This window comes from Phocoena sinus, chromosome 8, assembly GCF_008692025.1.
Source record: "Phocoena sinus isolate mPhoSin1 chromosome 8, mPhoSin1.pri, whole genome shotgun sequence".
Taxonomy (NCBI): domain Eukaryota; kingdom Metazoa; phylum Chordata; class Mammalia; order Artiodactyla; family Phocoenidae; genus Phocoena; species Phocoena sinus.
In genome coordinates, this window is record NC_045770.1 from 23,180,024 (window position 1) to 23,205,407 (window position 25,384).

The following is a 25,384-nucleotide window of genomic DNA, read 5'->3' on the forward strand; positions in this document are numbered from 1 at the left end:
CTAGGAATAAGTGAGAGAGTGGCATTTATACACTACTAAATGTAAAATAGATAGCTAGTGGGACGCAGCCACAAAGCACAGAGAGATCAGCTCGGTGTTTTGTGACCACCTAGAGGGGTTGGATAGGAAGGTGGGAGAGAAACACAAGAGAGAAGAGATATGGAGATATATGTATACATATAGCAGATTCACTTTGTTATATAGTAGAAACTAATACACCATTATAAAGCAATTATACTCCAATAAAGATGTTAAAAAAAAATTTTAAGTGGATCCACACAAAAAGCATTCTCTTGTCCTTGGTAAGTTAAGTGGGTGGAAACCAAAACAAATTTTAGTCTCAAGAGGCTGAAATTTTTTTTAGAACATTCAGTCAATAGGCATAGTCAAAACAAGAGGTTCTATTAACAGAGACTTCAGAGACAAACCTAAGAAGCATCCTTGTATGTGTAACACTTTGCATGTCTCTTTGTATAATTACTAGTGGGTTTGAATTTATTTCTTCATCGAGAATAGTATCCATTGCTCACTTTCTCTTCCAAGAGCATCATCCTACAAAACAAAGCAAACATTTACAGTTACATAATAGACATAGGAATGTGTAAATATAAAATGGCAATATAGTGAACACTGAGCAGAAAGAGACATGTAAAACCCTACGTTAAGCCAGAATCAAAGTGTTCCAAGTGCCAGGGAGATAAGTCAAGAATAGACTGCCTGTAACCCCATGGATGAGCACAATCAAAGCCACATCAAAGGCTATGAAAAGATGGGATCGGCCCATTGTTGAGAAGGTGTCTTGGCTGCCTTTTTTTTTTTTTCAATATTCGCTTGAAACCATGTCTAACTGTGCTCATTTTCATCCTAATACCTTTTACGAGTTACACTTTAGGGATAAATTATATGTAGTACAAAAATGACCTCAAACATATTACTGTTAACCAGAGCTGTGCAACCCAGTGTTGTCCTAAGGGTCCAGTACATGAAAGAAGCTTTAAAATCCCCATATGTTTTGCCAAAAAAAAGAGAAAAAAAGCACTAAGGAGTGAATTGACAACCAGACCCAGCTCTCCAGAGTGCTCCCAAGTCACTTATACTTCTTTATGATAGTAATTACAGCAAATATTGTACTTAATAGAGATCCCCCTCATTCAATAGTCAACTCCCCCACAAAATGGAGACCTTCTCTTTTGGCAATACCAAGGACAGTTTTCCTGAAAACCTCCTGCTATAACACAATAAAAATGTTAGTTGAATCATTTAAAACATATTGTAAATATGTTCTGTTTCTGGTAACAGGCTATTGATGCCAACATTTCTGCTGAAAAAAATTATATATATATATATAAATATGTATGTATATATAATCTTAAAAGTGTGGAATTGCTGACAGATTCTGGAGACTTCCAGACCCTGTTGAGAAGAAAACTGGAACCCAAGAAGGAAAGTGAGTACCTAAGGAGAACTAAACTCCTTTATCCTGAAGACATGTGGAAATACCTAGAAACTGGGCTACAGATGTGACCTAGTGAGGCCAAGGTGACAGAAGTCTAGAGCAGGCCCAAACAGAGATGAGAAATCTTATCAGACGGTCCCACTTTAATTTAGGCCCCAAAATGGCTATAACATCTGGGTAATTATGAACCAGTATTAAATCCATAGTAACTTCTTCCAAATCCCACCGCAGAGTACTACAGGGAAGGTTGCTTTGGAATCAATCAGAGCTCAGAAATAAAGATGAAGGAAAGCAGAAAAGAGAGAAGGAGGAAGGAAGGAATGAAGAAAGGAGGGGAGAAGTAGGGAGGAAAGGTAAGAAGGAGAGAAAGACAACGAAAGGAAGAAAAGGGAGGGGGAAAATGTATGCCTGAGAAATTATGCACACAGACTGACAAAAATTCTAAATAAAATATTAGCAAACCAAAGCCCAAAGATATGTGAATGATGATATCATAATAAAGTTGGATTTAAAATAGTAATGTTAGTTTAATGTTAGCTGAACTTTAGAAAAGTAATCAATGCAAATCACCAAACAAGATCATGGGTCATAAGTATATGGCACTTTCAGACCTCCCATAATGCTGCTTCTCTTCCCTTTCCATACAGAGTCTTTGCCACCCTTTCCTATTAAGCTCCCTAGTTCTTTGTACCAAGTAACAGTTTTATGTCATAGAACTTTAAGTTTGTTCATTATGTTATTTATTTGAGAGTTCTTACAGATATTACTGCAGTTGATCTTCAAATTTATATTTTAGAAGAAAGAGCTATGCCAATTTGAAAATTGATGTTCATAGAGATGAAAGATAACAGGAACAATGTCCAAAATTCTGGATAAGTCCTGGTTGTAACTATTACATCTATTATTCCCAAAAATATTTGTTTAAGTTCAGAGAAAAGCTCTAATATTGTGACATCTCCTAGACCACTACCTGAGCCAAAAAGTATATCCTATCAAACGTTCTTATTTGGGATTTAGAATTATATGGTCACTAGATTGCTAAAGCCCCAAAATTACAGAATCAAAGATAGAATAACCTCAAGTTTAACCAAATTTCAAAAAATAGAAATATACTTAAATATATTTCAGATATTTTCAAACCTTTAAGGAAAAAACCCTCAGCTGGAAGTAATGTAATTTTACCTCTGAGGCCTATTTTAGTTACATTCCCTTGGGAAGAGCTGCCACGTAATTATCTGTCCTGTAGATTAAAAGGAATGTTACAGTCAGGCATCAGTCCCAGAGCTCCGGTCTCCGTAGAGCTTAGAAGGAAACACTGACACGTGTGACAGGCATGATTTTCCAACACAACTTTCCTCTCCAATGGTTCTGCCCCACTCCGGACCTAATTAATTTTGTTCAATTTTATTTTGTGACTTTATCTACATCGAGAATAAGTCACCAACAACTTCAGATGCTGATCCTGTAACCCACAGGACAGCCAGGAACAGTGAAGTGGGATGATGAGACAGTATCTTCTTTTATCTTTCATATTGAACAGTGTTTTTGAGAGTAAATCCTATAAAAAGCTATGCATCTCCATTGGCATCACTGTGAACATCCCCATTCCTTCAGGACTCAGAGGGCTCTTCCAGAGAATTTTATAGAGCCAGGATGACCCATCAAGGGACAGTCCTTTTCCTAATTGGCAGTAAAAAGCAAGCACCATCAAAGTCCCATACTGAGACCATACGGTGGTGAGGAGGAGCTGTGGGACTGACCATAAAACCTAGGAAATAGTGGTGACTTGGAGTGGCTTTAAATGGCCACTCACCATCCATTCACATCCACTGATGTATTTCATTTATCAGGCTCCTGCAAGAGGTGAGAAAAAGGAAGTTGCCTATCACTCCTATTATTCTCCTTTCTATTTTGCCCCTTTTTGAGACCCTGGTCATTCCAAGAAAATCTTTTGCTTGTCACACAAGATGTTCTGAGTTTTCACCTGCAGAAAAAGTCTCTTAAAAATGTCAGGACTCCATAAATCAACTTTTATTGAACTTTGAGTACCCCATGCTGAGCAAGGCACTTTACATGTTGTCTCACTGACCATTCCCAACAACCAGTGGAAGATGGGTCAAAATTATTCGAACTCATCATATAGGCAGACAAAATAACATCCTTTGTGTTACTTAAATATTCCCCCTTGCCTTTAAGTTCCCAATTCCAGTGATGGCAGAAATTGCAGGGGGAAAAAAAAATCTTTATTTTGACAATCCAATGTAGCTCTCTTTTGAGTAATTACTTAGTCTTCCTGAATTTTGCCCCATTCTTAAGTGTTATCTTCCACTCCTCCTCCCCAAGATAAGAAGTATTCAGAGAAAAGCCTGCCCATTCTATTGGTCTTCGGAGGGACACCTACTCTATCATGCTGTTGGTGGTGGCTGACATAGGCCTCTGTATATATATGTCAGGTGAGAGGGCCTTGCTGGGGCAGTGTTAGGGATCTACTAGAACCTACAGTGGCTGGTCTGGAAGGCTCTTGGGAGAATTCATAGCATTTTTGAGCCAAATGGGACCTTTAGGGTAATCATACATTAAGGTTGTCCAGAGAAAGAAAAAAAGTGGTTTAGCAACAAAGGTAAGGGAGAAAATTCCAGGTTAGGAGCAGATCAATATTTACAGTGGCTTAACTGTAAGAGGAGCAGGTGCAAGCCAGAGCAACTATGTCTGCCTAACTGAAGCAGAGGGCTGGACTCCATGGAATGAGGACAATGAGAACAACAGGCTAAGAGGTGACCCAGATTAGAAGTCCTTAAGCCAAAGAGTTAGTATCAGTGCAGGATGGTGAGAAGGTGAAGGATGTAATTAAAGTGAGACATGAGGTCAATGGCTGTAGATGTGACTAGCACTGTGTCCCATCAACTATTCTAGTCAATACAAGGAGACAGCACAGGACCTTCACAAATGAAAGTTTGGAGAGAAAAAGTCTGCTGAATGTAGATAGGCAGTATCAAAGGAGAAACATGAATAAGAGGAGTGAGCAAACTGGTGCCTGCCTGGAATAATCAAGGAAACTGACCCTGACTGGAGAAAATCTGAGACAGTTCAATTCAGACCATGGCACCATGTTTCTTTCATGGGATTTAGTTCAGTTTGGGAGAGAACTGAGAGTGGAAAATTTTCCTTTACAGAGAGTAAAGGAAACCCAGTGTTGGAAGTAAGCTTGGGTGTTACTTACAAGAGACTGAAGGAAAAAATCATGCCTCTCCTCGGATAAGGCCAAGGTGTTCATTAAGGGCTTGCAAATATGGGGAGAGGAAATCAGGCTAAGTTTGAAGTTAGAAGAAGAGAAAACTTGATCAGGGAATTAATGACAGGCGTACCTTACATTGAGAAAAGGAACTTGCCTGGGCTGAGATGTATATTCTTTAACTAGTACTTTTAACTTAACTATGGCTACTATTGACAGAAATATGTCTCGGTGATTATCTATATTTAGAATATCTATAGATTCAGAGTTTGACAAGTTTATATTGTATTTATAAGGAATTTAATTTTATAGAAAACATAATACAGGCTAGTGATCAAGAGCTTGGTCTCTGGGGTTTAGATTTTAATCTTGGCTCCCCATTTAGTGCCTGTGTGAAGTAGGTCACTTAAACTATCAAAATTTCAATTTCTGTCACATAGAAAATGGATTATTTCCACATAGCACTCCATTATCTATAATGAAAATGAATTCTCCCATTCATTGTGTCTGCTGATTTTCTGTCATGGTTGTTTTCATATATGCTTTGTAATTTTCAGCTTAGCTCATCTTTTTTTTTTTTTTTTTTAAACATCTTTATTGGGGTATAATTGCTTTACAATGGTGTGTTAGTTTCTGCTTTATAACAAAGTGAATCAGCTATACATATACATATGTTCCCATATGTCTTCCCTCTTGCGTCTCCCTCCCTCCCACTCTCCCCATCCCACCCTTCCAGGCTGTCACAAAGCACCGAGTTAATATCCCTGTGCCTTGCGGCTGTTTCCCCCCAGCTATCTACCTTACTACGTTTGTTAGTGTGTATATGTCCATGACTCTCTCTCGCCCTGTCAAAACTCACCCTTCCCCCTCCCCATATCCTCAAGTCCGTTCTCCAGTAGGTCTGCGTCTTTATTCCTGTCTTACCCCTAGGTTCTTCATGACATTTTTTTCCCTTAAATTCCATATGTATGTGTTAGCATACGGTATTTGTCTTTTTCTTTCTGACTTACTTCACTCTGTATGACAGACTCTAGGTCTATCCATCTCATTACAAATAGCTCAATTTCATTTCTTTTTAAGGCTGAGTAATATTCCATTGTGTATATGTGCCACATCTTCTTTATCCATTCATCTGATGATGGGCGCTTAGGTTGTTTCCATCTCCGGGCTATTGTAAATAGAGCTGCAATGAACATTTCGGTACATGACTCTTTTTGAATTTTGGTTTTCTCAGGGTATATGCCCAGTAGTGGGATTGCTGGGTCATATGGTAATTCTATTTGTAGTTTTTTAAGGAACCTCCATACTGTTCTCCATAGTGGCTGAACCATTTCACATTCCCACCAGCAGTGCAAGAGTGTCCCCTTTTCTCCACACCCTCTCCAGCATTTATTGTTTATATATTTTTTGATGATGGCCATTCTGACTGGTGTGAGATGATATCTCATTGTAGTTTTGATTTGCATTTCTCTAATGATTAATGATGTTGAGCATTCTTTCATGTGTTTGTTGGCATTCTGTATATCTTCTTTGGAGAAATGTCTATTTAAGTCTTCTGCCCATTTTTGGATGGGGTTGTTTGTTTTTTTGTTATTGAGCTGCATGAGCTGCTTATAAATTTTGGAGATTAATCCTCTGTCAGTTGCTTCATTTGCAAATATTTTCTCACATTCTGAAGGCTGTCTTTTGGTCTTGTTTATGGTTTCCTTTGCTGTGCAAAAGCTTTTAAGTTTCATTAGGTCCCATTTGTTTATTTTTGTTTTTATTTCCATTACTCTAGGAGGTGGGTCAGAAAGGATCTTGCTGTGATTTATGTCATAGAGTGTTCTGCCTATGTTTTCTTCTAAGAGTTTGATAGTTTCTGGCCTTACATTTAGGTCTTTAATCCATTTTGAGCTTATTTTTGTGTATGGTGTTAGGGAGTGATCTAATTTCATACTTTTACATGTACCTGTCCAGTTTTCCCAGCACCATTTATTGAAGAGGCTGTCCTTTCTCCACTGTACATTCCTGCCTCCTTTATCAAAGATAAGGTGTCCATATGTGTGTGGGTTTATCTCTGGGCTTTCTATCCTGTTCCACTGATCTATCTTTCTGTTTTTGTGCCAGTACCATACTGTCTTGATTACTGTTGCTTTGTAATATAGTCTGAAGTCAGGGAGCCTGATTCCTCCAGCTCCTTTTTTCGTTCTCAAGATTGCTTTGGCTATTCGGGGTCTTTTGTGTTTCCATACAAATTGCGAAATTTTTTGTTCTAGTTCTGTGAAAAATGCCAGTGGTAGTTTGATAGGGATTGCATTGAATCTGTAGATTGCTTTGGGTAGTAGAGTCATTTTCACAATGTTGATTCTTCCCATCCAAGAACATGGTATATCTCTCCATCTATTTGTATCATCTTTAATTTCTTTCATCAGTGTCTTATAATTTTCTGCATACAGGTCTTTCATATCCTTAGGTAGGTTTATTCCTAGATATTTTATTCTTTTTGTTGCAATGGTAAATGGGAGTGTTTTCTTGATTTCACTTTCAGATTTTTCATCATTAGTATATAGGAATGCCAGAGATTTCTGTGCATTAATTTTGTATCCTGCTACTTTACCAAATTCATTGATTAGCTCTAGTAGTTTTCTGGTAGCATCTTTAGGATTCTCTATGTATAGTATCATGTCATCTGCAAACAGTGACAGCTTTACTTCTTCTTGTCCGATTTGGATTCCTTTTATTTCCTTTTCTTCTCTGATTGCTGTGGCTAAAACTTCCAAAACTATGTTGAATAAGAGTGGTGAGAGTGGGCAACCTTGTCTTGTTCCTGATCTTAGTGGAAATGCTTTCAGTTTTTCACCATTGAGGATGATGTTTGCTGTGGGCTTGTCATATATGGCCTTTATTAGGTTGAGGAAAGTTCCCTATATGCCTGCTTTCTGGAGGGTTTTTATCATAAATGGGTGTTGAATTTTGTCGAAAGCTTTCTCTGCATCTATTGAGATGATCATATGGTTTTTCTCCTTCAATTTGTTAATATGGTTTATCACATTGATAGATTTGCATATATTGAAGAATCCTTGCATTCCTGGAATAAACCCCACTTGATCATGGTGTATGATCCTTTTAATGTGCTGTTGGATTCTGTTTGCTAGTAATTTGTTGAGGATTTTTGCATCTATGTTCATCAGTGATATTGGCCTGTAGTTTTCTTTCTTTGTGACATCCTTGTCTGGTTTTGGTATCAAGGTGATGGTGGCCTCGTAGAAGGAATTTGGGAGTGTTCCTCCCTCTGCTATATTTTGGAAGAGTTCGAGAAGGATAGGTGTTAGCTCTTCTCTAAACGTTTGGTAGAATTCACCTGTGAAGCCATCTGGTCCTGGGCTTTTGTTTGTTGGAAGGTTTTTAATCACAGTTTCAATTTCAGTGCTTGTGATTGGTCTGTTCATATTTTCTATTTCTTCCTGATTCAGTCTTGGCAGGTTGTGCATTTCTAAGAATTTGTCCATTTCTTCCAGATTGTCCATTTTATTGGCATAGAGTTGCTTGTAGTAATCTCTCATGATTTTTTTTATTTCTGCAGTGTCAGTTGTTACTTCTCCTTTTTCATTTCTAATTCTATTAATTTGAGTCTTCTCCCTTTTTTTCTTGATGAGTCTGGCTAGCAGTTTATCTATTTTGTTTATCTTCTGAAAGAACCAGCTTTTAGTTTTATTGATCTCTGCTATCGTCTCCTTCATTTCTTTTTCATTTATTTCTGATCTGATTTTTATGATTTCTTTCCTTCTGCTAGCTTTGGGGTTTTTTTATTCTTCTTTCTCTAATTGCTTGAGGTGCAAGGTTAGGTTGTTTATTCGAGATGTTTCCTGCTTCTTAAGGTGGGCTTGTATTGCTATAAGCTTCCCCCTTAGAACTGCTTTTGCTGCATCCCATAGGTTTTGGGTCGTTGTGTCTCCATTGTCATTTGTTTCTAGGTATTTTTTTATTTCCTCTTTGATTTCTTCAGTGATCACTTCATTATTAAGTAGTGTATTGTTTAGCCTCCATGTGTTTGTATTTTTTACAGATCTTTTCCTGTAATTGATATCTAGTCTCATGGCGTTGTGGTCAGAAAAGATACTTGATACAATTTCAGTTTTCTTAAATTTACCAAGGCTTGATTTGTGACCCAAGATATGATCTATCCTGGAGAATGTTCCGTGAGAACTTGAGAAAAATGTGTATTCTGTTGTTTTTGGATGGAGTGTCCTATAAATATCAATTAAGTCCATCTTGTTTAATGCATCATTTAAAGCTTGTGTTTCCTTATTTATTTTCATTTTGGATGATCTGTCCATGGGTGAAAGTGGGGTGTTAAAGTCCCCTACTATGAATGTGTTACTGTCGATCTCCCCTTTTATGGTTGTTAGTATTTGCCTTATGTATTGAGGTGCTCCTATGTTGGGTGCATAAATATTTACAATTGTTATATCTTCTTCTTGGATCGATCCCTTGATCATTATGTAGTGTCCTTCTTTATCCCTTTTAATAGTCCTTATTTTAAAGTCTATTTTGTCTGTTATGAGAATTGCTACTCCAGCTTTCTTTTGGTTTCCATTTGCATGGAATATCTTTTTCCACCCCCTTACTTTCAGTCTGTATGTGTCTCTAGGTCTGAAGTGGGTCTCTTGTAGACAGCATATATAAGGGTCTTGTTTTTGTATTTATTCAGCCCATCTGTGTCTTTTGGTGGGAGCATTTAGTCCATTTACATTTAAGGTAATTATCGATATGTATGTTCCTATTCCCATTTTCTATATTGTTTTGGGTTCACTACTATAGGTCGTTTCCTTCTCTTGTGTTTCTTATCTAGAGAAGTTCCTTTAGCATTTGTTGTAAAGCTGGTTTGGTGGTGCTGAACTCTCTCAGCTTTTGCTTGTCTGTAAAGGTTTTAATTTCTCCATCAAATCTGAATGAGATCCTTGCTGGGTAGAGTAGTCTTGGTTGCAGGCTTTTCTCCTTCATCACTTTCAGTATGTCCTGCCACTCCCTTCTGTCTTGTAGGGTTTCTGCTGAGAGATCAGCTGTTAACCTTATGGGGATCCCCTTGTGTGTTATTTGTTGTTTTTCCCTTGCTGCTTTTAATATGCTTTCTTTGTATTTAATTTTTGACAGTTTGATTAATATGTGTCTTGGCGTGTTTCTCCTTGTATTTATCCTGTATGGGACTCTCTGTGCTTCCTGGACTTGATTAACTATTTCCTTTCCCATATTAGGGAAGTGTTCAACTATAATCTCTTCAAATATTTTCTCAGTCCCTTTCTTTCTTTCTTCTTCTTCTGGAACCCCTATAATTCGAATGTTGGTGCGTTTAATGTTGTCCCAGAGGTCTCTGGGACTGTCCTCAGTTCTTTTCATTCTTTTTTCTTTATTCTGCTCTGCAGTAGTTATTTCCACTACTTTATCTTCCAGGTCACTTATCCGTTCTTCTGCATCAGTTATTCTGCTATTGATCCTATCTAGAGTGGTTTTAATTTCATTTATTGCATTGTTCATCGTTGCTTGTTTCATCTTTAGTTCTTGTAGGTCCTTGTTAACTGTTTCTTGCATTTTGTCCATTCTACTTCCAAGATTTCGGATCATCCTTACTATCATTATTCTGAATTCTTTTTCAGGTAGATTGCCTATTTCCTCTTCATTTGTTAGGTCTGGTGGGTTTTTATCTTGCTCCTTCATCTGCTGTGTGTTTTTCTGTCTTCTCATTTTGCTTATCTTACTGTGTTTGGGGTCTCCTTTTTGCAGGCTGCACGTTCGTAGTTCCCGTTGTTTTTGATGTCTGTCTCCAGTGGCTAAGGTTGTTTCAGTGGGTTGTGTAGGCTTCCTGGTGGAGGGGACTAGTGCCTGTGTTGTGCTGGATGAGGCTGGATCTTGTCTCTCTAGTGGGCAGGTTCACGTCTGGTGGTGTGTTTTGGGGTGTCTGTGGCCTTATTATGATTTTAGGCAGCCTCTCTGCTAATGGGTGGGGTTGTGTTCCTGTTTTGCTAGTTGTTTGGCATAGTTTGTCCAGCACTGTGGCTTGCTGGTCGTTGAGTGAAGCTGGGTGCTGGTGTTAAGATGGAGGTCTCTGGGAGATTTCCACCGTTTAATATTATGTGGAGCTGGGAGGTCTCTTGTTGACCAGTGTCCTGAAGTTGGCTCTCCTACCTCAGAGGCAGAGCCCTGACTCCTGGCTGGAGCATCAAGAGCCTTTCATCCACACAGCTCAGAATAAAAGGGAGAAAAAGTAGAGAGAATTAGTAGAAGTATGAGTAAAGAAAGAAGGAAAGGAGGAAAGGAAGGAAGGAAGAAAGAAGCAAAGAAGGAAAGAAAGGAGGGAGGGAGAGAGGGAGGGAGGGAGGAAGGAAGGAAGGAGGGAAAGAAGGAAAAAAGACAGAAAGAAAGATGATACAGTAAAAATAAAATAAAGTATAATATAGTTATTGAATTAAAAAATATTTAGAAAAAAAAAAAAAAAGGACGGATAGAACCTTAGGACAAATGTTGGAAGCAAAGCTATACAGAGAAAATCTTACACAGAAGCATACACATACACCTTCACAAAAAGAGGTAAAGGGGGAAAAATCATAAATCCTGCTCCCAGAGACCACCTCCTCAATTTGGGGTGATTCGTTGTCTAAAGAAGGGAAGGAAGGAAGGAAAGAAAGAAAGAACGAAGGTAAAGTATAATAAAGTTATTATAATTAAACTTAATTATTAAGAAAAAGAATTTTTTAAAAAAAATCATGGACGGATAGAGCCCTAGGACAAATGGTGGAAGCAAGAGTATACTGACAAGATCTCACACAGAAGCATACACGTACACATTCACAAAAAGAGGAAAAGGGAAAAAAAAATCATAGATCTCGCTCCTAAATTCCACCTCTTCAATTTGGGATCATTCCTTGTCTCTTCAGGTATTCCACAGATGCAGGGTATATCAAGTTGATTGTGGAGCTTTAATCCGCTACCTCTGTGGCTGCTGGGAGAGATTTCCCTTTCTCTTCTTTGTTCTCACAGCTCACAGGAGCTCAGCTTTGGATTTGGCCCTGCCTCTGCGTGTAGGTCGCTGGAGGGCGTCTGTTTTTTCGCTCAGACAGGTCGGGGTTAAAGGAGCCGCTGATTCGGGGCCTCCGGCTCACTCAGGCCGGGGGTTGGGGGATGGGGGAAGGAGGGGCACTGCGTGCGTGGCGGGCCTGCGGCGGCAGAGGCAGCGTGACGTTGCGGCAGAGGCCGGCGTGACGTTGCACCAGCCTGAGGCCTGCCGTGCGTTGTCCCGGGGAAGTTGTCCCTGGATCCCGGGAACCTGGCAGTGGCGGGCTGCACAGGCTCCGCGGAAGAGGGGTGTGGAGAGTGACCTGTGCTCGCACACAGGCCCCTTGGTGGCGGCAGCAGCAGCCTTAGCGTCTCCCGCCCGTCTCTGGGGTCCGCGGTTTTAGCCGCGGCTCGCGCCCGTCTCTGGGGTTTGCGCTTTCAGCCGCGGCTCGCGCCCGTCTCTGGGGTTCGCGCTTTTAGCCGCGACTCGCGCCCGTCTCTGGGGTTCGTGCTTTTAGCCGCGGCTCGCGCCCGTCTCTGGAGATCCTTTAAGCAGCGCTCTTAAACCCCTCTCCTCGCGCGCCAGGAAACAAAGAGGGAAGAAAAAGTCTCTTGCCTCTTTGGCAGGTGCAGGCTTTTCCCCGAACTCCCTCCCGGCTAGTCGTGGTGCACTAACCCCTTCAGGCTATGTTCAAGCCGCCAACCCCAGTCCTCTCCCTGAACTCCGTCCAAAACCAAAACCCGAGCCTCAGCTCGCAGCCCCGCCCACCCCGGCGGGTGAGCAGACAAGCCTCTCGGGTTGGTGAGTGCCGGTCGGCACCGATCGTCTGTGCAGGAATCTCCCCGCTTTGCCCTCCGCACCCGTCGCTGTGCACTACTCCGCGGTCCCGAAACTCCCCCCTCCGCCTCCCGCAGTCTCCGCCCGCGGAGGGGCTTCCTAGTGTGTGGAAACTTTTCCTCCTTCACAGCTCCCTCCCACTGGTGCAGGTGCCGTCCTTATTCTTTTGTCTCTGTTTTTTCTTTTTTTCTTTTGCCCTACCCAGGTACGTGGGGAGTTTCTTGCCTTTTGGGAGGTCTGAGGTCTTCTGCCAGCCTTCAGTAGGAGTTCTGTAGGAGTTGTTCCATGTGTGGATGTATTTCTGGTGTATCCGTGGGGAGGAAGGCGATCTCCGCGTCTTACTCTTCCGCCATCTTCCCCATACCTTAGCTCATCTTTAGCAAGAGTTATTTCCTGTGGTAGTTCCATGCAACCTCAGCTGTGGAGGAGGCCTCATGCTACAGTTTTGTGTTTGACTCTTTTCTCTATACTAATTTTTCTCCTAAAGTCATTATAAGGATTAAATAAGTTAATATCTATGAGGAACTTAGAATAGTATGTAGCTGTTCTTCACAACATAAATTCTCAACAAATGAGTATTTGTTGAAAAAAATTTCTTGGTTCAACTTCCACACCTCCAGAAGAGGTTCATTGTTCCATTTCCTCACAGATGACTTTTTCTATCATTACCAAGGTACCTGCTGTGGTTGCTGTGTCCCTGGGCCAATGGACAGAATTGTTCTAGGTCCTGATTAAGACTTTCACAGCTTTTAGGGTAGGCAGGGGACTCAGGATACTTGGCCTCGACTTCCACCCACGCTCTCCCCTCATTTTTGAAACTATAAACCTTTAAGCTTGTATCAAGTTTCAGTAGCTCTGTGGACCTGTCAGATTTAACCCACAGTCAGGCTCTGGCTTTGTTTCCTCTTAGTTTCTAGCTCCTCAGAATTTCTATTTTTTGCTTTTGAGCTGGACTATTGGCTTTCTAACTTAGTTACACTGGAGCAACTCCATGAGTTGGGAATGTGCTCTTTACATTTCCCACATCAGTTCAGTCTGCCATATTGACTGGAGGTCACTTACCCTGCAGAGTAAACCATCAACACCAGTAGTAAAAATACAGTAGTGTACATCATGGAGACAGCTCATAAACCAGGAAATACTGCAAACCCTTTGATGAACAATAGTTGTGAACTTGTACATTCAAATTGTTGCCTTAACATTTATCAATATTAAGTCATTTCATGAAATGATATCTGATCGTTTCTGTTATTATCTGAAAACAAAATCTTTTCATCTTTGTAACATATTTCCATTGTTAGCTTAAAAATTCAGGGTACAGCACTGTAATCTTGAGAATTAAATCACATTTTCTTTTAGGTGTTCTTGCAATTCTCAAAATTATCTCCATATAGTTTGTTTTTAATTAGACTATTGGTTTTTTCATTAAGAGTTCATGCTGGGGCTTCCCTGGTGGCGCAGTGGTTGAGAGTCCGCCTGCCGATGCAGGGGACACGGGTTCGTGTCCCGGTCCAGGAGGATCCCACGTGCCACGGAGCAGCTGGGCCCGTGAGCCATAGCTGCTGAGCCTGCACGTCCAGAGCCTGTGCTCCGCAACGGGAGAGGCCACAACAGTGAGAGGCCCGCGTACCACAAAAAAAAAAAAAAAAAAAAAAGAATTAAAAAAACAAGTTCATGCTGTTAGAGCTTCCAGGTTTCCACTCCTCTGGTGAAATGGGGCTGGGAGATGCTATCCTCAGCTTCTTGACTGGGTGGGCCACTCTGGCTCTAAGGTCAGCAGAAATACTTGTTTGAGAGTCCCACCAAGTTCCCTGGTCAGAGTGCTGCAGCTGAGCAGAGCAGCTGCTTGGAACTACTGCTCAGGTGTTGCAGAAAACCTTTTTGGAATCTGAATTATTATCACTTTGGGACCATTGATCAGCTGCTCCTGACTTGGCCACATGAAGGCTCAGACGGTCTCAGTCTCTGAAATGAAGAGAGCCAATGCTATTAGCATATCTATCACCCTCATGAATGCAAGGTATTTCAAAGAATAGTATCAAGAGGACATCTACAAATCCCAGACTGGCATGTGCAAGTCTGGAGGAATGGTGGAAAAACCCAGTGTATATGGGAGACTTTTGGAGAGAGCTGAGAAGGAGCTACAACAGGGCAGTGGCTGACACCCAACTCATAGCACATCTTCTCCAGCCGTGTGGCTGACAGTGTCTTGGTGCTCTGGCCAGCTGTCAGGCCTGAACCTCTGAGGTGAGAGAGCTGAATTCAGGACATTGGTCCACCAGAGACCTCCTGGCCCCATGTAATATTAGTCAGCAAGAACCCTCCAAGAGATCTCCATCTCAATGCTAAGACTCAGCTCCACTCAAAGACCAGCAAGCTCCAGTGCTAGACACGTCATGCCAAACAACTACCAACACAGGAACACAACCTTACCCATTAGCAGAGAGGATGAGTAAAATCATAATAAGTTCAAAAACATGCCAAAACACACCATTGGACATATTCCTGCCCACCAGAAAAACAAGATAAAGCCTCATCCACCAGAACAAGGGAACCATTCCCCTCCACCAGGAAGCCTACACAACCCACTGAACAAACCTTAACCACTGGGGGCAGACACTAAAAACAATGGGAACTACAAACCTGCAGCCTGTGAAACTGAGACCCAAACACAGTAAGATAAGCAAAATGAGAAGACAGAGAAATACACAGCAGGAGAAGGAGCAAGGTAAAAGCCCACCAGAAAAAACAAATGAAGAGGAAATAGATAGTATACCAGAGAAAGAATTCAGCGTAATGATAGCAAAGATGATCCAAAATCTTGGAAATAGAATGGAGAATATACAAGAAATGTTTAACAAGGAACTAGAAGAACTAAAGAGCAAACAAACAATGATGAACAACACAATGAATGAAATTAAAAATTCTCTCTAGGGATCAATAGCAGAATAACTGAGGCAGAAAAATGGGTAGGTGACCTGGAAGATAAAAGAGTGGAAATAACTACCTCAGAGAAGAATAAAGAAAAAAGAATGGAAAGAGTTGAGGAAAGTCTCAGAGACCTTTGAGACAACATTAAATGCACTAATATTCAAATCATAAGCGTGCCAGAAGAAGAAGAGAAAAAGAAAGGGACTAAAAAAAATTTGATGAGATTATAGTTGAAAACTTCCCTAATATGGGAAAGGAAAGAGTCAATCAAGTCCAGGAAGTGCAGAGAGTCCCACACAGAATAAATCCAAGAAGAAACATGCCAAGACACATATTAATCAACTATCAAAAATTAAATAAAAAATATTAAAAGCAGCAAGGGCAAAGCAAAAAAACATACAAGGAAATCCCCATAAGGTTAACAACTGACCTTTCAGCAAAAACTGTGCAAGCCAGAAGGGAGTGGCAGGACATAATTAAAGTGATAAAAGGGAAAAACCTACAACCAAGATTACTCTACCCAACAAGGAAGTCATTCAGATTCAACAGAGAAATGAAAAGCTTTACAGACAAGCAAAAGCTAAGAGAATTCAGCACCATCAAACCAGCTTTACAACAAATGCTAAAGGAACTTCACTAGGCAGGAAACATAAGACAAGGAAAAGACCTAAAATAACAAACCCAACATAATTAACAAAATGGTAATAAAAATATACATATCAATAATTACCTTAAATGTAAATGGATTAAATACTCCAACCAAAAGACATAGACTGGATAAATGGATACAGAAAAAGACCCCTATATATGCTGTCTACAAGAGACCCACTTCAGATCTACTGACACATACAGACTCAAAGTGAGAGGATGGAAAATGATATTCCATGCAAATGGAAATCAAAAGAAAGCTGGAGTAGCAATTCTCATATAAGACATAATAGAGTTTAAAATAAATACTATTACAAGAGCAAATGAAGGACATTGCATAATGATCAAGGAATCAATCCAAGAAGAAGATAGAACTATTGAAAATATTTATGCACCCAACATAGGAGCACCTCAATACATAAGGTAAATGCTAACAGACATAAAAGGGGAAATCGACAGTAACACATTCATAGTAGGGGACTTTAACACCCCACTTTCACCAATGGATAGATCATGCAAAATTAAAATAAATAAGAAAACACAAGCTTTAAATGACACATTAGACAAGATGGACTTAATTGATATTTATAGGACATTCCATCCCAAAACAACAGAATACACTTTCTTCTCAAGTGATCATGGAACATTCTCCAGGATAGATCATATCTTGGATCACAAATCAAGTTTTCATAAATTAAAAAAAGTGAAATAATTTCAAACATCTTTTCTGACCACAACGTTAAAAGACTAGGTATCAATTAGAGGGGAAAAAAAAAAAAAGTAAGAATACCAATACATGGAAGCTAAACAATACACTACTAAATAACCAAGAGATCACTAAAAGATCAGAGGAAATAAAAAAATACCTAGAAACAAATGACATTGAAAACACATGACCCAAAACCTATGGGATGCAATAAAAGCAGCTCTAAGAGGGAAGTTTATAGCAATACAACCCTACCTTAAGAAACAAGACACATCTCAAATAAACAACCTAATCTTACACCTTAAGCAGTTAGAGAAAGAAGAAAAAAAAACCCCATAACATTAGCAAATGGAAAGAAATCATAAAGATCAGATTAGAAATAAATGAAAAAGAAATGAAGGAAATGAAAGCAAAGATCTATAAAACTAAAAGCTGGTTCTTTGATAAGATAAACAAAATTGATAAACCATTGACCAAACTCATCAAGAAAAAAAGGAAGACTCAAATCAATAAAATTAGAAATGAAAAAAGAGAAGTAACAACTGACTCTGCAGAATACAAAGGATCATGAGAGATTACTACAAGCAACTATATGTCAATAAAAATGGACAAGCTGGAAGAATGGACAAATTCTTAGAAAAGCACAACCTTCTGAGTCTGAACCAGGAAGAAATAGAAAATATAAACAGACCAATCACAAGCACTGAAATTGAAATGGTGATTAAAAATCTTACAATGAATAAAAGCCCAGGACTAGAGGGTTCCAGAGGCGAATTCTATCAAACATTTAGAGAAGAACTAATACCTACCCTTCTCAAACCCTTCCAAAATATAGCAGAAGGGAGGAACACTCCCAAACTCATTCTACGAGACCACCATCACCCTAATACTAAAACCAGACAACGAGGTCACAAAGAAAACTACAGGCCAATATCACTGATGAACATAGATGCAAAAATCCTCAACAAAATACTAGCAAACAGAATCCAACAGCACTTTACAAAGATCATACATCCTGATCAAGTGGAGTTTGTCCCAGGAACGGAAGGATTTTTCAATATACGTAAATCAATCAATGTGATAAACCATATTAACAAATTGAAGGAGAAAAACCATATGATCATCTCAAAAGATGCAGAAAAAGCTTTAGACAAAATTAAACACCCATGTATGATAAAATCTCTCCAGAAAGTACGCAAAGGGGGAACTTACTTCAATGTAATAAAGGCCATATGTGACAAACCCACAGAAAACATCATTCTCAATGGTGAAAAACTGAAAACATTTCCTCTAAAATCAGGAAAAAGACAAAGTTGCCCACTCTCACCACTATTATTAAACATATTTTTGAAGTTTTAGCCACAGCAATCAGAAGAAAAAGAAATAAAGGTAATCCAAATCAGAAAAGAAGTAAAACTATCACTGTTTGCAGATGACATGATACGATATATAGAGAATCCTAAAGATGCTACCAGAAAATTACTAGAGCTAATCAATGAATTTGGTAAAGTAGTTGGATACAACATTAATGCACAGAAATCTCTTGCATTCCTATACACTAATGATGAAAAGTCTAAAAGAGAAATTAAGCAAACACCCATTTACCATTGCAACACAAAGAATAAAATACCTAGAAATAAACCTACCTAAGGAGACAAAACAACTGTATGCAGAAAACTGTAAGACACTGATGAAAGAAACTAAAGATGATACAAACAGATGGAGAGATATACCATGTTCTTGGACTGGAAGAATCAATATTGTGAAAATGATTATACTCTCTGAAGCAATGTACATATTCAAGGCAATACTTTTCAAACTACCAATGGCATTTTTCACTGAACTAGAACAAAAAATTTCACAATTTGTATGGAAACACAAAACACCCTGAACAGCCAAAGCCATCTTGAGAAAGAAAAATGGAGCTGTAGGAATTAGGCTTCCTGACTTTAGGTTATTCTACAAAGCTACAGTAATAAAGACAGTATGGTACTGGCACAAAAACAGTAATAAAAATCAATGGGTCAGGATAGAAAGCCCAGAGATAAACCCACACACATATGGTCACCTTATCTTTGATAAAGGAGGCAAGAATGGACAATGGAGAAAAGACAGCCTCTTCAATAACTGGTGCCAGGAAAACTGGACAGCTACATGTAAAAGCATGAAATTAGAATATTCCCTAACACCAAACAGAAAAATAAATTCAAAATGGATTAAAGACCTAAATATAAGGCCAGACATTATAAAACTCTTAGAGGAAAACATAGGTAGAACACTCTATGACATAAATCACAGCAATATCCTTTTAGACCCACCTCCTAGAGAAATGGAAATTTAAAAAATAAACAAATGAGATCTAATGAAACTTAAGAGTTTTTGCACAGCAAAGGAAACCATAAAGAAGAAGGAAAGACAACCCTCAGAGTGGAAGAAATATTTGCAAACAAAGCAACTACCAAAGAATTAATCTCCAAAATATACAAGCAGCTCATGCAGCTCAATATCAAAAAACACACAACCCAATTCATAAATGTGCAGAAGACCTAAATAGACATTTCTCCAAAGAAGATATACAGATTGCCAACAAACACATGAAAGGATGCTCAACATCACTAATCATTAGAGAAATGCAAATCAAAACTACAAAACTCACACTGGTCAGAATGGCCATCATCAAAAAATCTTCAAACAGTAAATGCTGGAGAGGGTGTGGAGAAAAGGGAACCCTCTTGCACTGTTGCTGGGAATGTAGATTGATACAGCTACTATGGAGAACTATATGGAGGTTCCTTAAAAAACTAAAAATAGTACTACCATAAGACCCAGCAATCCCACTACTGGACATATACCCTGAGAAATCCAGAATTCAAAAAGGGTCATGTACCACAATGTTCATTGCAGCTCTATTTACAACAGCCACAACATGGAAGCAACCTAAGTGTCCATCGACAGATGAATGGATAAAGAAGATGTGGCACATATACACAATTGAATATTACTCAGTCATAAAAAGAAACGAAATTGTTTTTTGTAGTGAGGTGGATGGACTTAGAGTCTGTCATATGAGTGAAGTAAATCAGAAAGGGAAAAACAAATACCGTATACTAACACATATACATGGAATCTTAAAAAAAAAAAAAAAAAAAAAGGTTCTGGAGAATCCAGGGCCAGGACAGGAATAAAGACGCAGATATTGAGAATGGACTTGAGGTAATGGGGAGGGGGAATGTTAAGCTGGGGCGAAGTGAGATTGTGGCATTGACATATATACACTTCCAAATGTAAAATAGATAGCTAGTGGGAAACGGCCACATAGCACAGGGAGATTAGTTCGGTGTTTTGTGTCCACCTAAAGGGTTGGGATAGAGAGGGAGGGAGGGAGATGGAAGAGGGAGGAGATATGAGATTGTATGTATACGTATAGCTGATTCACTTTGTTATACAGCAGAAACCAATACACCATTTAAAGCAATTATACTCCAATAAAGATGTTGAAAAAAAAGAAAAAGAAGAGTTCATGCTGATATAAGTGAATAACTAATAAGCAGGCTGCAAATACTGTGTGCAAAGCTCATCCAGCCAACCTATTTTTATCTTTTTGAAATAGTCAGATATCATATTTTAAATATATTTAATAATTTAAGAATCTAATAATTCTAATGAGCATGCTGTTAATTGAAAACGTTTTAAATAGACTTTACCAAGTATAATTTTTAATTTAATTATTTCATGTATTATGGAAAATCTAATTGATTCTAACCCAAAGTAAGAGTCAATCTGAACTTCATCCAAATCCATAGTACTGCTGCAAACAGTAAGAGAAGTATTGAAGAAACAAATGAGGTCACCTGTTATTTTACCTCTACTCCTAGAAATAGCCGTGTAGCCAGCAATACTCCAGAACCACTGACCACAGCATGCCAGGTAATCTCTCCCCTTTTTTTAAATTTAAATTTTATTTTTTTAAATTGAAGTATAGTTGATTTATAATGCTGTATTAATTTCAGGTGTATAGAAAAGTGATTATATATATATATAGTTATATATAATATACAGTTATATATAGTTATATTTATAGCATTTTTCAGATTATTTTCCATTATAGGTTTTTTATAAGATATTGAATATAGTCCCCTGTTCTATACATTAGGTCTTTTTTTTTAATCTATTTTGTATATTGTAGTGTGTATCTATTAATCCCAAACTCCTAATTTATCCCTCCCCCCACTTTCCCCTTTGGTAACCATAAGTTTTTTTCTATGTACGTGAGCCTATTTCTGCTTTGTAAATAAGTTCATCAGTATCAGTTTTTTAGATTCTATATGTAAGTGATATCATATGATATTTGTCTTTCTCTGTCAGACTTAATTCACTTAATATGATAATCTTTAGGTCCACCCATGTTGCAGCAAATGGCCATTATTTCATTCTTTTTTACTCCATTGGTGTATATATATTTATACATATATTCCACGTCTCCTTTATCCATTCATCTGAGTAACATTCCACTGTATATATGTACCACATCTTCTTTATCCATTCATCTGGCAATGGACATTTAGGTTGTTTTCAGGTCTTGGCTATTGTATATAGTGCTGCTATGAACTATGAACTGGGGTGTATATATCTTTTCGACTTACAGTTTCTCTGGTTATATGTCCAGGAGTGGGAGTGCTGGATCTCGTGGTAACTCCTACTTTTAGTTTTTTGAAGGAACCTTCATTCTGTTCTCTATAGTGGCTACACTAATTTACATTTCCACCAACAGTATTAGAAGGGTTTTCCTTTTCTCCACACCCTCTCTGGCATTTATTATTTGTAGACTTTTTAATGATGGCCATTCTGACCAGTGTGAAGTGTTGCCTCATTGTAGTTTGATTGTCATTCCTCTAATAATTATCTATATTGAGCATCTTTCATGTGCCTTTTGGCCATCTATATGTCTTCTTTGGATAAATGTCTATTTAGGTTTTCTGCCCATTTTTTATTGGGTTGTTTGTTTTTTTGATATCAAGCTGCATGAGCTCTTTTTATATTTAGGAAATTAATCCCCTTGTTTGTTACATCATTTGCAAATATTTTCTACCATTCCATAGGTTTGTATTTTCATCTTGATTATGGTTTTCCTTTTCTGTGCAAAGCTTTTAAGTTTCATTAGGTCCTATTTGTTATTTTTTGTTTTTATTTCCATTACTCTAGGACGGATCCAAAAAAAATATTGCTGCAATTTACAATCAATGAGTGTTCTGCCTATGTTTTCCTCTAGGAGTTTGTAGTATCCAGTCTTACATTTAGGTTTTTAATCCATTTTGAGTTTATTTTTGCATGTGTTGTTAAAGAATGTTCTAATTTCATTCTTTTACATGTAACTGTCCATTTTTCCCAGCACCACTATTGAAGAGACTCTCTTTTCTCCATTGTATATTCCTGACCATAAACGTGTGGGTTTATTTTTGGGTTTTCTATACTGCTCCATTGATCTATGTGTCTGTGTTTGTGCCAGTACCATACTGTTTTTACAGCTTTGTGGTATAGTCTGAAGTCAGGGAGCATGATTCCTCCAGCTCCATTCTTCTTTCTCAAGATTGTTTTGGCTATTCAGGGTCTTTTGAGTTTCTATGCAGATTTTAAAATTTTTTGTTCTAATTTTGTGAAAAATGCCACTGGTATTATAATAGGGATTTCATTGAATCTGTAGATTGCCTTGGGTAGTATGGTCATTTTAACAAGGTTGATTCTTCCAATCCAAGAACACAGTATATCTTTTCATCTGTTTGTGTCATCTTCAATTTCTTTCATGGGGGTTTTATAGTTTTCAGAGTACAGGTATTTTGCCTCCTTAGTTAGGTTTGTTACTAGGTATTTCATTCTTTTTGAAGCAATAATATGTCCCTTCTAGTAACAGATCCACAGCATGAATTTAATAAGTATCAAACACAAGTAGAAAACATGCTTTCCTCAATCTTAATGTCTCAAATATGGTCATTTAATTAAACACATTATGGTACAGACATACGGCAAAAGAAAACACCCCATAAAAATATGATTGTAAACTATTCAACAGTATGGAAAGATATTGATAATATTTTAGCAGATAAAAGTTAATAGAAATATGACCCTACTTTTCATAATATGAAATTTACTTGTAAATAAATAACCTGGAAATAAAGCTGGACCTTGGTTTTGTACAGTCTAAAATGTATGCCTTGTGAGGAAGGGACCATTTTAGGTAAAGAATACAAAATGATGAACACAAAATTACCTGGGCTCCTATCAAGCATGGAAAAGGGACATAATGCAAGTTTCATTATCTTCACATATATCTGTCTTTGTCTAAAAGTTTTTATTACAAAATGTTACCAGGTATATATCTAGGTAGCAAGGTTACCAATGATCATTTTTGTGTTCTCTCTGTCCACCTTTATTTTCTTAACTTTTACAATAAAACAAATAATTACTCATTTAATAGAAAATATATATTTTTTAAAGTTTTGACAAAGTAATCTTCTGAGGAAGATTTGAACAGCCTGAGCTAAAGAATATTGATTTCAAATGTGAGGACACATCTAGGCCAAGTATATGCTTATAACAATATCTGGAGAGATTGGTTGATAATATTTTTTAATACAACAAACAGTTAAGAATGACTCACTTCACACTCTATGAGAACTACATGGATTTTACTTTATGGTATCTGTACTAAATATGAAAATAATGAACAGATATAATGTATTTCTGATATAAAATGGTCAGCTATCCTTTATTTCACTTTTCATCACACCCTACATGGAATCACAAAGTTCTATTAGTTCTATCCGTTTTTTTTAAAGTCCAAACTGTTTTTCCGTCCTCCACTTCTCTAGTTCTAGCCACTGTCAGCTCTTCCCAGAATACTGTGTCCGCCTTTCCGTTAGTTTCTGCTTCCACTCAAGCCCCACACTCCACCCCAGTCCATTCTCCACTGGCAGCCAGAGTCATCTTCCAGAAACATACACCAGATGGTGTTGCTCCTGCTTTGAAAAACCTCTCGGTGTCCCCTGGGGACAAGGAAGGCGGTGCAAACGTGGTCACATGGCCTTCAGGGGTCTGCATGATTGGTCTCCTGCCTTCCTCACCAAGCTCACTTAGAACTCTCCACTTGCTCACACATTCCAAAAAGACTCATCCTCTTCCTATTCCTTAAGCAACAAATTTCCTGCCTCCCTGCCTTTGCACTTACTACTGTCTCCATTTAGGAAGTTCAAGCCCCAGTTTTCAATGGCCTGACTTGTCCATATCCTGCAGGCTTCTGCTTATTTAACATTGCCTCTGAAAGGTCGTACCCATCGCTCTTGAAAAACTGCAACTCCACCCATCAAGTGTCCTTAATTTCTACTGCCCCAAAATATTAATAGAAGTTCTCTCTCAGGGACAGAATTAGAGATTCTTTTCTTTTGTCTACATTTTTTTAATATATACAATTTCTTAAACAACTTTATTGGAGTATAATGCTTTACACTGTTGTGTTAATTTCCACTGTATAACAAAGTGAATCAGCTATATGTACACATATATCCCCATATCCCCTCCATCTTGAACCTCCCTCCTACGCTCCCTATCCTGTCTCTCTAGGTGGTCACAAAACACTGAGCTGATCTCCCTCTGCTATATAGCTGCTTCACACTAGCTATCTGTTTTTCATTTGGTAGTATATATGTCAATGCTACTCTCCCACTTCATCTCAGTTTATTCTTCCCCCTCCAATTTTTCCTAAATTTCAGTCTTTATGTCTGGGTCTTTATTCCTGTCCTGTGCCTAGGTTCATCAGAACAATTTTTTTTATTCCATTTATATGTGTTAGCGTACGGTATTTGCTTTGCTCGTTCTGACTTACAGCACTCTGTATGACAGACTCTCGGTCCTTCCACCTCAATATAAATAACTCAATTTCACTTATTTTTATGGCTAATATTCCATTGTATATATGTGCCACATCTTCTTTATCCATTATTCAGTCAATGGACACTTAGGTTGTTTCCATTTCCTGCCTATTGTATATAGAGCTGCAATGAACACTGTGGTACATGACTCGTTTTGAACTATGGTTTTCTCAGAGTATAAGTCCAGTAGTGTGATTGCTGGAAGGTATGATAGTTCTATTTTTAGCTTTTTAAGGAAACTCCATACTGTTCTCCATAGTGGCTATATCAGTCTACATTCCCACCAACAGGGCAAGAGGGTTCCCTTTTCTCCAAACCCTCTCCAGCATTTATTGTGTAGTTTTTTTGATGATGGCCCTTTTGACTGGTGAGAGGTGATACCTCATTGTATTTTTGATTTGCATTTCTCTAATGATTAGTGATGTTGAGTATCTTTTCATGTGTTTGTTGGCAATCTGTATATCTTCTTTGGAGAAATGTCTATTTAGGTCTTTTGCCTATTTTTGAATTGGGTTGTTTGGTTTTTTGAATTGAGTTGCTTGAGCTGCTTGTATAGTTGGAGATTAATTCTTTGTCAGTTGCTTCGTTTGCAAATATTTTCTCCCATTTCAAGGGTTGC